This window comes from Cygnus olor, chromosome 2 (genome assembly GCF_009769625.2).
Source record: "Cygnus olor isolate bCygOlo1 chromosome 2, bCygOlo1.pri.v2, whole genome shotgun sequence".
Lineage (NCBI taxonomy): Eukaryota > Metazoa > Chordata > Aves > Anseriformes > Anatidae > Cygnus > Cygnus olor.
Genome location: NC_049170.1, coordinates 81,778,041 through 81,790,752, shown reverse-complemented (window position 1 = coordinate 81,790,752; position 12,712 = coordinate 81,778,041). Strand labels below are relative to the sequence as shown.

Here is a 12,712-nt window from a genome sequence, read left to right as displayed (position 1 = left end):
AAATCTCCATTCTGAATTAGCTCTATCATTTTTTCAGTTAAACTCTTTATTTTCCTGCGACTGTTTGTTTGTTTGTTTGTTTGTTTTAAGATGCAATAGAGAACATATATTATTTTAACCATCTTTTCCTGGTGAAAGAAACTGAACTTAAAAGTCTTCAAGGCTTTATCTTATAGTCTTACCTGTGTTGCTGCCATTGTGCAATGAATCACCTCAGTTACACAGAGAATTATAAGAATTTTTTCTCTATGTTGCCTTTGAGTATTTTCATTTTACTACTCTGAGGAAAACTAGTATTACCAAACCCAGACAGACCACTAGAAGTCTGAAAAAAAGCAAATGCACACCTGTTATTCTAAAAGTGCATGGCCACATCTTTGCTCCTCTGAAGACCACAGCTTTCTTGCCAGCCTGCTTTCTGGTCATTAGAGATAAAACTGGAAACCAGAGCATGTGATGGTGTTTTTGAAACTGCACCCTCTGGCACATTTCCACAATCTGCATTTATTATTCAATAACGGGATCAACTAAGATAAGTAATACACAGAAACTTCTACGAAATATCAGGGAATAGAATACCATTTTAACAGAAAAGGGAATTTGAACATACTTTTAATTTCACAAGAAACATTCCAAGATTGTCTCTAGGACTTTCTCTAGAACAACACAATCTCATGCTGCCCTCCAGGGCAGGGCTCTGGCTTGGTGTTTATTCATGTGTCACCAATGAGCTTCATTGGCTACACTCAGCCAGTCAGACTCTTCATCTAAAGAACAGCATTGCCATTCTCTTATCAATTTCCTGTCAAGTTTCTTCCAACCTATCAGGAATAAAAGGTATTTCCAAAAAGGAAGTGGTTGGGGGAGAAAAAGAGTTCTTTACTCAGTGGCTTGTTGATTATTTCTGTCCAGTAATTGAGTCTCATTGAATAGGGAAGTCCCTCTTAGATTCTGGAGATAACTTTTTCTTAAAAAAAAAAAAAATCAGATCTATCAATTTTTTTCTTATGTCTGCATCACATGCTTTCTGTATTTGTTTTATACCAGTCTGCCTCCAGGTTGAAAACGCCTTGACAGACTTTTCCATAATCACCTGTCTTTCACATTTAGTTGTCTTTCTACCTAATTTCTGAAACTTGGCGTGAGACAACTGGTTAATAATTTGGTTTTACTAGTGAGAGAAGAGTGAGAGAATGAGATTCTTTACCTTCCTTTTATCAAAGCCACTGTTTTTAGCTAACAGTTTAAAAACTTGGATATTTTCCATAAGGTAAAGTCTTGTCTAAATAGGTTTCTTTGTGCATCTACAAGAGTAACCAAGTTAAAGGTAGTGGTTTCCAAGCCTACAGTTTGTGATCAATTAATCTCAGGATTCAGTGGACCTCAGCTTCCCAGTGCTTCCTGTTTCTCCATATGATATGCACAGTACCGGTACACAGGTGCAGTGTGGCACTACACAACCTAACAGTACCATCCTTACAACATCTACTTAGCAAGAATTGTTTTCTCAAGCCCTCTCAGAGAGTGTTCTTCACTCAAGGCAGATAAGATAGGAGTTTAGATTAACAGCAGTGCTGGCAGAACAGTTATTCCAAGGGCAACTGTACAGAGTATCAAAGATCTCCTGATTATTCCTAAGCTGTCTGGATAAGCATCAAAAGTGATTAACACTTCTCAAGAAATCTCTACATAGAATCAGGACCCCATAGATATAACCTAACATGCATTAAACAAAATAGGATAGAGTTTTTGAAGTATCTCTGCATTATTTTTATCTGGAGTTGCCACAAGCAGTCACATAAGTATTTTTCATTCTTGCTGCAGTTCTTGTGAGTGTTGGCTGTGGATTTTGCCTCACACTCCAGCACCACTGCTGCTGTATCATGTCATTGGCTCTTTCTTGCTTTGCTCAGTCAGAGTCCAGTAGGATGCCACCATCTGTCAGAGCCCACAAGGAGGCACAGGGATTGAGAGTGGATTCTCGTGAGAAAGACAGCAATGTGAACAGGAAGTGGCCCACCAGGAATTCTTTCTTGGGACGGGCTCCTGTGGAAAAGAACAAACCTTTATTGTCACTATTGCAGCTTTAACTTTATATCCTTGTGCTCATCCTTTGATTCATTCTCTCTCCCCCCACTCTATTCCCATCCTTTGGATGGGAAACAGGATATCTTGTGAAATTCTTTCCTTCCTGTGTGGGTCCACATGACATCTTTAATTAGCAACTCTCTGCAATGGAAGTGAAGAAATAAAAAAGCACAACTGTCCTGCTGAGGAGCTCACAATAAAATCGCTTTTTGAACAGGTATTTAGGGCACTTTCTGTTATTTGCTAAGATAGTTGATGTTAATATTTAACAATATTACAAAAAAAAAAAAAATTTAAAACATACTTCCCTGCTGAATGGGTGTCCATGAAGAACTTTATAAACATCATCCCTCTTTGTGTCTCTTTGAAGAAGCAAGAGTGATGTGAGGGAGACCTCTGCCTTCTTCCCTGGGCAGCTCCAGCCAGCTGCCAACTGCCATTGCACCTAGGCTGAGTGGAAATGCTTATTTCATTAATTTTACACTGGGAGCTGGTCAGAGCTAGGTAGCCTTCTGTGGACAACCCCTGTGGCTGCAAGACCTTTTCTGAGGGTGGGATTTGATGTTACAGAGGCACACACAAGAGCGCTGGTTTGGAATGAGATAAAAACAGGGACAAGACTGGCAAGCTCAGAGGATCTGGCCCTGATCCTTCACCGCTTTTTCACTCTGTATAATGGTAACTATAAAATGCTATTAAGACTTATCTGTTTAGCATTTTTGTCAGCAACATGCACACTGGGATTGAGTGCCCTCTCAGCAAGTTTTCTGATGACACCAAGCTGTGTGGTGCAGGGATGCCATCCAGAGGGACCTGGACAGGCTTGAGAAGTGGGCCTGTGCGAACCTCATGAGGTTCAACAAGGCCAACTGCAAGGTCCTGCACCTGGGTTGGGGCAATCCCAAGCACAAATACAGGCTGGGCAGAGAATGGATTGAGAGCAGGTCTTAAAAGGACCTGGGTGTGTTGGTTGATGAGAAGCTCAGCGTGAGCTGGCAAGGTGCACTTGCAGCCCAGAAAGCCAACTGTATCCTGGGCTGCATCAAGAGAAACATGGCCAGCAGGGTGAGGGAGGTGATTCTGCCTCTCTGATCTGCTCTCATGAGACCACACCTGAAGACCTTCTTTCAGCTCTGGGGTCCCCAGCACAAGAAGGACATGGACCTGTTAGGGTGAGCCAACAGGAGGACAATGAAGACCATCAAAGGGCTGGAGCACAGACTGAAGGGAGGCTGAGGGAGTTGGGGTTGTTCAGTCTGGAAAAGAGAAGGCTCCATGGAGACTAAAGTCTCTAGAGGCCTTCCAGTACCTAAAGGGGACCTGCAGTAAAGCTGGGGAGGGACTCTTTGTCAGGGAGTGTAGTGATAGGACAAGGGGAAATGGCCTTAAACTAAAAGAGGGTAGATTTAGACTAGATATAAGGAAGAAATTCTTCACTCAGAGGGTGGTGAGGCGCCAGCACAGGCTGCCCAGAGAAGCTGTGGATGCCCCATCCCTGGAGGTGTTCAAGGCCAGGCTGGATGGGGCTTTGAGCAGCCTGGTCTGGTGGGAGGTGTCCCTGCCTGTGGCAGGGGGGTGGAACCAGGTGATCCTTAAAGGTCCCTTCTAACCCAAACCATTCTGTGATTGTGTAATGATCTGACAACATTATCCTTAAACACCAGCAGTCCAAGTGACTGCCCCGACTTATGGATCTCTTATAGGATTGGCCTGTTCCTCACTTCAAGACTCACTGAGCTGAAATTTCGTTTTCTAAAGGTCTCCAGGCTGCTAGTAGGGCTGCACAGCCCCAGGGGACATTAAGATGATCATGTTTTCTGATTTTTTTTTTCCTTTGGTTTGATTCTCTGATGTTTACCGGCATCTGGTAAAAATTATTTACACCACTACAGAGCAGCCTGCACTCACTTTGTGAAAACAAACAGTAACCACACAAGAAGCCAGAGTGGGGAAAAAAACAGGCTCTGTGTGCCAATATGACATTCCTTCAGCACCAAAAGTGCGAGGGTGTGAACCAGGAGAACTGCAGAGTGAAGTACGGGGTTGTGCTCTTGGCAGTGTGTTTGTCATACCCCAAATGTGCCTGAAGGTGCAAACCAATGGAGGATCTCACCAGACAGTAGAACACATCTGAGAAGAGTCTCACAGAAAAAAATATTCGAGACATTTTCATGCTGTGTTTGTGCACTAGAGCTCTCAGCTGCTCTCCCTTATTGTCCCATTGATGTGTTTGTCCACAGCTACTTCATAGCATAAAGTAACTGGAGTCAATTCCTCCTGATTTTCATACAGATCTAATCATGGAACAAGAATGTGCTTGGTCATATTCGTACTGGAACTGCATGCACAAAGTAAAGTTTGCACACCCCGATCAATTGGCTTGCAGCAGAAAATAGGAACTGCTATTGGTAATGGCTGAACCCATAACTCTGAGCAAAGATTACTAGTGTTTGAATATTACTAATGGCATTAAGCGTCTTTATCATATCTTGTAAAGTGTTATCAATCAAACTACAGGTGTTAAGCAGGTAAAGGCTGTAGCTTGAGGCAATAGATAAGAACTTTTCCCTTGGATCTTAAGCACTGTTCCCTACCAGAGCTTTCCTTAGAGAAAGTGTCAGAGTATCAAAGGAAAAAAAAAAAAAAGAAAAAAGAAAGATTTTTTTTAGGGCTTGGGGCAGAAGAGGGAGCGGATTTTGTAGATAGTTTTAGGGCAAGCATTATAAACCTCTCAGAATGACTTTCAATGCCAATCTCCTTCCCAATCACAACCAGATGTTGCTTATATTTACAAAAGAATCTGCCTTTTTTTTTTTTTTAAAACAAGAACTTTCTGGTGTTAATAACAAGTATGTCTTGTGAACTTGTGAAATATATGGAAAGACAGTCAAGAATATGTGAGCCATGGGAGCTTGTCATACACCAGAGGCACCCAGAATAAAATGTGCAGCAACATTACACTGAGACATCTTAGCTGAAATTGGACCTAACACATCACTTGGTTTGCTCTGGTCCTCTGCATAACACAACACAGCAAATGTTATGAATATTTAATACACAGAAGGTAAAGAAATCAATTGCAATGCTATAATTGAAAGCCACTATAAAATTCTACTATTACTGCTGTGCTGTAAATTACATATGTTATTGATTCCTCTAGCCTCTTTTGTAAGTAAGGTGACTTGGTGGGTTGGGGCCTCAGCCTTTAATCTGCTTTCAGATCCTGCTTGACTTTCAGAGTGAAAATTAATCTGGTGGCCTTACCCTAAGCTTCCATTTAGGTATGTTATTAAGCCACCAGCCTGCTCAGGGCTCCTGTGAAAGTAGGCTCTGCAGAACAGTACTGATGTACCTCCACAGAGTGGCACAATGAAACTTTCAGAGCTGGGCCCACTTTCTCTGTTAAAATGTGTGTGTTTCTTTCTGCAAGACCAGAAACAGCTGCACACATACCAAGGAAAAAGATCATACCAATGCCCAGCTGTAGTTTGAATCACAAGTTTGAATTTTTGAGAGATGAAAATTTGTAATTCATAGTAAACATTATTGTTATTGTTATTATTGTTAACCACAATTTTTTTTTAAGTAGCTTTCTTTATACATCCTCCTTACTCCAAGAAGGAGAAGAAATTACCAAATGGAAAGATTGGCTTAAGAGGCGTAAGTCTTAAGCAGCCTAAAAACAGGTGGAAAAGTAAAAGACCTTTTCACTTCCATAGTCAGTCAAAGGCTTCAGCTCATTTTTAAGATGGACACAAGTTTTGATAGTTGCTTTACTGGCTGGGAAGAAGGGCAGAGATGTATGATGGGACCTTGCTTAAGGGTGGTACCAGGAAGCAAAGACCAGAAAATTGGCTACACATCTCCAGTTCTCAGTCCTTGCTACCAAACCTAAATTCTGAAACCATCAAAAATGCAAGTCAAAACCAGTTGTGAAATTTGCTCTGCTAGAAAAAGGCTCTGCAAAATTTTCTACTTATAAACTGATATCAGAACTACCTACCTCCTAAAACTAATCATTACAGATGAAACAAATTAAACTTCCTCATACACAGGTGCATCTTTAAATGAGTTGATTTTGTCAACATTTCAGCTGGCATCTGACCATCCTGTTGGTTCAGTTAAGATATTTTTAATATCTTTTATCACAGTGAAACTCTTCTGTAGCCTCTCAGCTATCATGAAGAGTCACACACTATGTATATATGACTAGAGTTATGCTATTGGATTTATAAAGGCAATGACCCTGTAAAGGTGAGAACTGCTTTGTGCCCAAACTGGTGGTGGGTCAGAATTCATACCCTTACTCTGAGCCTTTTAGATGCTGGAGATAACAGCCTTGGAATTGTGAGCTCAGGTTATAGCTACCTCTGTGGTCCAGATATGGATGAGCTAGCTGTCTAGATGCCTAGCCACAGCATTAAGAAATATGTAAGTTAATTTATCCCACTTACTACTCTAATCTAACAGTAGGAGATCAGCCCCTGATCAGCCCCAATCCCACTTACTAAGATTAACTAATTTGAGTAATTGAAGTGATCTTACTTAACATTTGCCTTAGATGATCTGGCAGTCTGATTCAGATAAGGTTTCAAACAGTCTCTGTGCTTTTGATCTCAAATTAGCTTCAAAATTAACACAGGCTTGGCTCAGATGCAGTCCAAAATCCCTTAAGTATATCCTGCACTGTAACCACATTCAAGCCCTCTTCCTGATTCCACCAGCTTAACTAAATCTCATCTCAACCTCATACATCTCTATTGCAAAGAGGTGCTAGGGATGGTCTGAACTGTAGGATAATGCTGGAGAGCTGAGGGGAGCAGCAACACAGCACTTTCAGAAACTCCTGTGGCTAAAAAGTACAGGAAGGGAGGAAGGAGGGAGATCTCTCTGCCTCTTTCTTTTAAGTACTGTGATTTGATGGAATCTTTCTTATCTCTCTGATATATAAAAAAACTGCCTGTGAGCAATAAGATCAAGAGCCAACATATCCTTTCAGCACAATTGACACTAAATTAATTTATATAAGACATGGTTAAAAAAAATATTTCTACAAGTGAAGCTCAAGGCGAGTCAGTGCCTTTAAGGAGTTTTCCTTCTGCCTTATGTTGACTTCACAGCACTGGTTCAGAGAGAAGAGCTGCTAACATTAGAAGGCACAGTACACATGACATACCATTTCTTTTATCATAAAAAGCCTTCTTTAGCTGTAAGTATTTGCTTTTAACAACTATTCCTTTGTGCTTTCATTTACTAGGTCCAGTAAAGTTACTTCAGAACAACTCTAAAGACAGTATTTTCAACAGTGACTTAGAACCCTAACTACCAGGTGTAGAGCGCTTAGCTCACTGGTTTTCTAAATCGTGTGCCCCCTAAGTATGCAGACAGATGCCTGGCAGGATATTTCAAGTTACTTCTGCAACTCATACAAAAAAACCCACCTTTCTCAGGCACCTTATTTATAACCTGATGTAACAGTATACCTTTGAAAATTGCTTTCTAAAGATACTTTGGCTCACATTTCTCTGCTCATGCTTAGGTGTTTCAGTGTTAATACCGAGTTTTAAAAGCAAGGGAGCTGAGCTCAGGCTTTTAAAAGTACATAGGTGCAAATAGCTATAGAAGTGCACCCAGGCACCTGAGGCCTATTGAAAGTAGCACCTATAATTTGCAGCTCTCTCTTTATCATTTACCCTTTGCTTCTGTTGAAAGCAAAGATTCAAAAATCTGGTCCTATGTAGTGAAGTAACTTCAGAACATGAGACTGAGGTGCTTAATTCCCTTAGAAATGCTCTACTTCGTTAACCTCAGGTCTACAGAAGTGTTCGTATATTACCTAAAACCACAAAGCCTGATTTTGATTAGGCTGTGTGTACCACTACTAGGTTATTATTCTAAGATAGCATCATGGAAAAACTTCAGTTATAACTTAATTAATTTAAACACTGTCATTACTTTTGAATGGAAGCATTTTATCCAAGCAAAGGATCACCCCGAATGGGTATATTTATACTGCAGAATACACAGGGCTCTAGGGTTCAGCTAAGGTCTGCAGTCAAAGTTATTGTATTAACACTTGGGTTACACTGCTGCCTACAGGTCCATATTTAAAGTTAGGGTGTAATGCTAGCTTGTGTTTAAACAAGGCTCCTATCCCAAACCTTATAAAATAAGCAAGATAAGAAAGGTATGGGAGAAGGCGCCTAGGTGAACCCATTTCAACTTTCATGGTTATGTTTGTAATTGAATGTATCTCTTCGACTACCCTGAAGCCACTACAGAAGGGGCTGTTTTCTCAGTAGAGCTGCATGTGGATAAGCAAGTTAAAAGGAAGAAAAGGATGAAGGTTGGGCCTGTGGTAGGGGTACTATGGAAGAAAGCACAGAAATACTACGAATGGTAGCCCTCCACACAAAAGGCAGGTATCTGTTGAACTTTGCTAAGGTGTTTGTAGCAACCTGTGACTTCCACTTGTGGAAAAGTGCAAATTTTCTAAAGCAAACACATATTTTGAAATTCTCACTTATGTAGGTTGTGCACAGAATATATGAACTTTCTTTTCCTAATTTGTGGTCTACAGATCCCTTACAAATAGCCCAAAGACATCAAGGGCTTCTCATGTTGCAGCTCACTATATTAAGAAAAAAAACAGGATGGCACATGCCACACATATCAGCCAAATAAAAACATAATTCTTGGAAATGCTGGGATAGAGAGGGGGTAGTTTTCCTCTTCAGTTCATATTCACAGGTTTGTTTTATTTTGGTAACTGCCTCTAATTGCCACAAACATATTTTGGATTTTAAAATATTTTCCGAGTACTGGAAGAAAAGATTTCAGCTTAGTGTCTGTAGAGGAGCAAGGCACTTCTATAGGCACTGCTTCTCCTCCTTACACGAATGATTTTGACAATCCAGGATACCAATGACTTCAGCTAAAGCTAATGGCAGCTAAAATGCTGTTCCTTGGTATGCAACAGGCCAATCTTTTTTTTTTTTTTTTTTTTTTTTTAAAGGAGACCCCCTTATTTGAACTATTAGCAAACTGCCATCACATAAGATCATATAAATTAATAGAAATGTTAACATTTAGTTTTCAACATCCTCTGCACCCTGGAGGCTGGATAAGGTATTAGTCATCTCTAATTACGTCGTCTAATGCTAGGCAGTTTCCAGTGACTGCCACTATACAATTGCTTATGTAATGATTGGTCAATTTGTTGCAATATATCATCAGGATTACTGAATTATTGGTCATAATTACAATTGCAGAGTCAATAGCAGTGTCACAGCAAGGGTAAGTAAACACTACAAAATTATGAGGGATGGGAATACCTTTCTAACAGCTATAGCATGTTAGTAGCACAGAGACCACCCACAGTAACAGCTAAGCATGATGATAAATTCCTACTTTGAGAAGGTGGAAATGGGTATTTTCTCCTTAATGAACTGCAGTCAACTTGGTGACATCCCCTTAAAGCACCTTGCAGGTTTCCACCCACCAGCTGTGGAGCATGTGTGTTGCTTGGTTTAAACTAGTTAAAAACCATCCACCTTGCCAGATTTGATATTAGAGACACCATTGTGAAACCATTCACACTTCAATCACCCCAGTTCCTGGTTTCAGAATTGGTCCGATCAGGAGCCCACCTTCCACAGCCTGTCAGAAGGATGCAGATGCTTCATTCTCCAAAGCCCAGATCCTCAGTGTCTAGACATTTGATTTCAGGTATTGTTGACAGGTTGTGTGACATCTTGGAGAATTCACACCTCGCATATTCCTGAGAACAGCACCACAAGGTCCTCTATGGAAGAAGAGTTTGATAGAAGTGACTACTGCTCTTCATTATACTTTTCAAAGAACAGAGTATTTGCTCATAATACTAATGGGGAAAAAAAAAGTCTCTATATCAAGTTTAGTACTTTCGAGGAATCAAAACAAAAACTGTTTCAGATAAGATATTTCAGATTTCACTCTAAGTTCAAGGTGTATTGGGAAATGGCCAGAGAGTTCAGTGAGTGGAAACATGACCAGCAAAGTCCAGCATATACTGCAAGAACCAAAGTCTAATCAGGGGAGTTGCCGAGATTTTTATATTATCTAGCTAATGCCCAACCACAGCCTCACAGGTTGAAAATGTGACTTCATCTCTTTAAACCAAGAAACAAATCATTAAAATTCAGTCAGCACAACTAAAGTTACACTCATTTAACAAAACAATAGATAGATAGATATATACATATATCCACATCAGAGACATTTATAGAAACTGCAGACTTGACTACCTATCTTCCTCCATTGGTTTCAAATGAAACAGGCATGAAGGCTTTCTTTGACACAGCCTAACCCTGTTCAACCAGCTGTGGGTTTCAATCAAGTCACCCTTTTAGAGGAATTTGAAGTCAAACATTTCTAATTATTGTTATTATTATCATTTTAGAGCTGCCACAAAAGCCAAAAATCTGGGTAGGCCTCAGCAGTCACAGTGCTGAAGCCAGCTGGGCCTGCTGCAGCAGCCACCCAGAGCCAACAAAGTCACGGGCCTGCACGCCTGCAGTCCGGTCCGACAGACCTTGCTCAGGCTGCCTTGGTGGGAAAGAAGAAGTGTGCTCACACCTCAGCTAGAGTGAAAGTGACAGGTAATTTCTGAGGAACATAACTGTGGCTGTAGCCCTGCACCCTTTTTTGGAAATCTGGCACAGCTGTTTCTGGGAGAGAAGGTCTCGATCTCAGCTGGCTGGGTGACAGTGGAATAAGTTGATTTCAAAACTTTGTAGGTATTCCAGTTTTGTCTATGATCTTGAAATGAAAACAAAAGCTTTTCAGCTGGAAGGGTGTTGAAACATCTATTTCTGTGTTAGATGGATCAAGTTTTCAATCAGGCTTTCAGATCAGACGTGACCGGAGACCTCATCCTGGGGTAGTGAAAACTCCCCATTCATCAACACCAGCCTCTCTGCAAAATGTTTTGGCGGCCAAGCAGCAGCATATTTCAGTTAAAATATAGTTCATCAAACATGTTCTGACCAATTCCAATCTTGAGATTGTGTCACCAGTTTGTGGAAAGATCAGTATTAAAGAAACCTCATAAAAATAGAGGATTGGAAAAGAAGTAGAGGAGCTACCAGTCGGTCAAAAGACATTTTTCAGCAAAATTAAATATAGGTGCAGGCATATTCTGTTTCATCACATACTGTTCCTTCTAGGGGCGAGGCACTTAAAGTCATTTCTCTATTTTGGAATAAGACTGTAAGACAAACATTTTGTCTTCAGCTTGGGAAAAGAAAGTTACATTAATGTCCACCAAGACAAAAGCAGTGCAAAACAGAAAATATTAGAATTTAAATAGTGTTTCTTCTTCAGCTGTGTGCAAACTAATTTATTTTATTTTTTTTCCACAGGCTGTAATTGAATATCAGTGCCTTGATAGAAAAGTTCCTAGTAATCTGGAAAACACAAACCAATGTATACACACACATATATAGTATGTAGGACCTATACATATATATGTTTGTGTGTACACACACACAGACACACCCCACATCTGGAGTTCCATTCCCACCTCCTTAATAACCACAGTTACAGTAATCAATTTCCCTAGAAGGAAGAGAACACAGCTAAACTCAGCAGTCTCTAATCACCACTATTTGTACAAGGTAATTTTACATTTCATTTGCACTAGAGATGACAATCAAGTTAGAACTTTTCCCTCATAAGAATTTTTCCAGAAGAAAGAATGTTTGAAACGTTGAAAGATTGTCCCAAAGAAAGGTTCAGGGAATAAATGGGAGCTTATTTATCTTTTTCAATATCTTTTCAAGTTGGAAAATAGGGAAAAAATTAGGAACGTGTCTCCTCACACTATTGTGTTATCGTGTTACAATGAGGTCCGTATTGAATTCTTTCTCATAAAAGAAAAAATGAAAAAAAAAAATTCAGAGAAAGCATAGTGTTTAAAGGCCAATACCCTAATCAGCGGAAACATTACTATTTTCCATTTTAAGAATCTTACCACCTTCTTAGAGGAAGGTGAATTGAAATGTGATGCACATTTTCCACTGAATTTGAAACAATATTTTTAAAACATCTTTCTTTCAATGAGATTTCATAATTTGTTCTTTTATTTATTTTGAAACAAATTTCAGCCTATTCTACTTTGCCTTTTGGATTCTCTCAAAATTGAAATTCAAAACTTCAAAGCAAGCCATCTCCACAGCCATTACTTTTGCATGATTTTGATCAAAGCCATGGAAATTCCTGGTTCCACCCCGGAATAATGAACCAGTCCAGGTTTCATTTGAAATCCAGCTCTGAGGAGCTGACTTACCTATCTGGTTTGCAAGAATCCCGCTGTCTTCACCTGACCTGAGAGCATCTCCTCAGAACAAAGCTCTCCTCCAACTGGAGGATGTCCATGCAACACAGTCCCCATCCCCACTATGTGGGGGGGCACCAACGTTTTGCTGTCAGCCTCTAGTTTACCAATCTTCTCCAAGTTCAGAAAGCTTCTTCTTTCCACGTCTTGAAGATCAAGGATTTTTAGCAATTCACTCACTAGCTGTGTTTGCCTGAAGAGACCCTCCCACTGCTCTTTTATCCTCTGAAGGCAGGCCAATTTTCAGCT

At 40.2% G+C, this 12,712-nt stretch overlaps 1 long non-coding RNA gene across 1 annotated transcript in view; it reads right to left on the bottom strand.

Annotated features, from left to right (window-relative positions):
* Positions 1-426: 426 nt before the first annotated feature.
* Positions 427-12,712, bottom strand: part of LOC121066353 — a 30,007-nt gene continuing 17,721 nt past the window's right edge. The window contains exons 3-4 of the long non-coding RNA XR_005817701.1: positions 9,738-9,892; positions 427-2,046 (exon numbers count right to left, since the gene is read on the bottom strand). This is a non-coding gene — a long non-coding RNA (uncharacterized LOC121066353). The remainder of the gene's footprint in view (positions 2,047-9,737; positions 9,893-12,712) is intronic.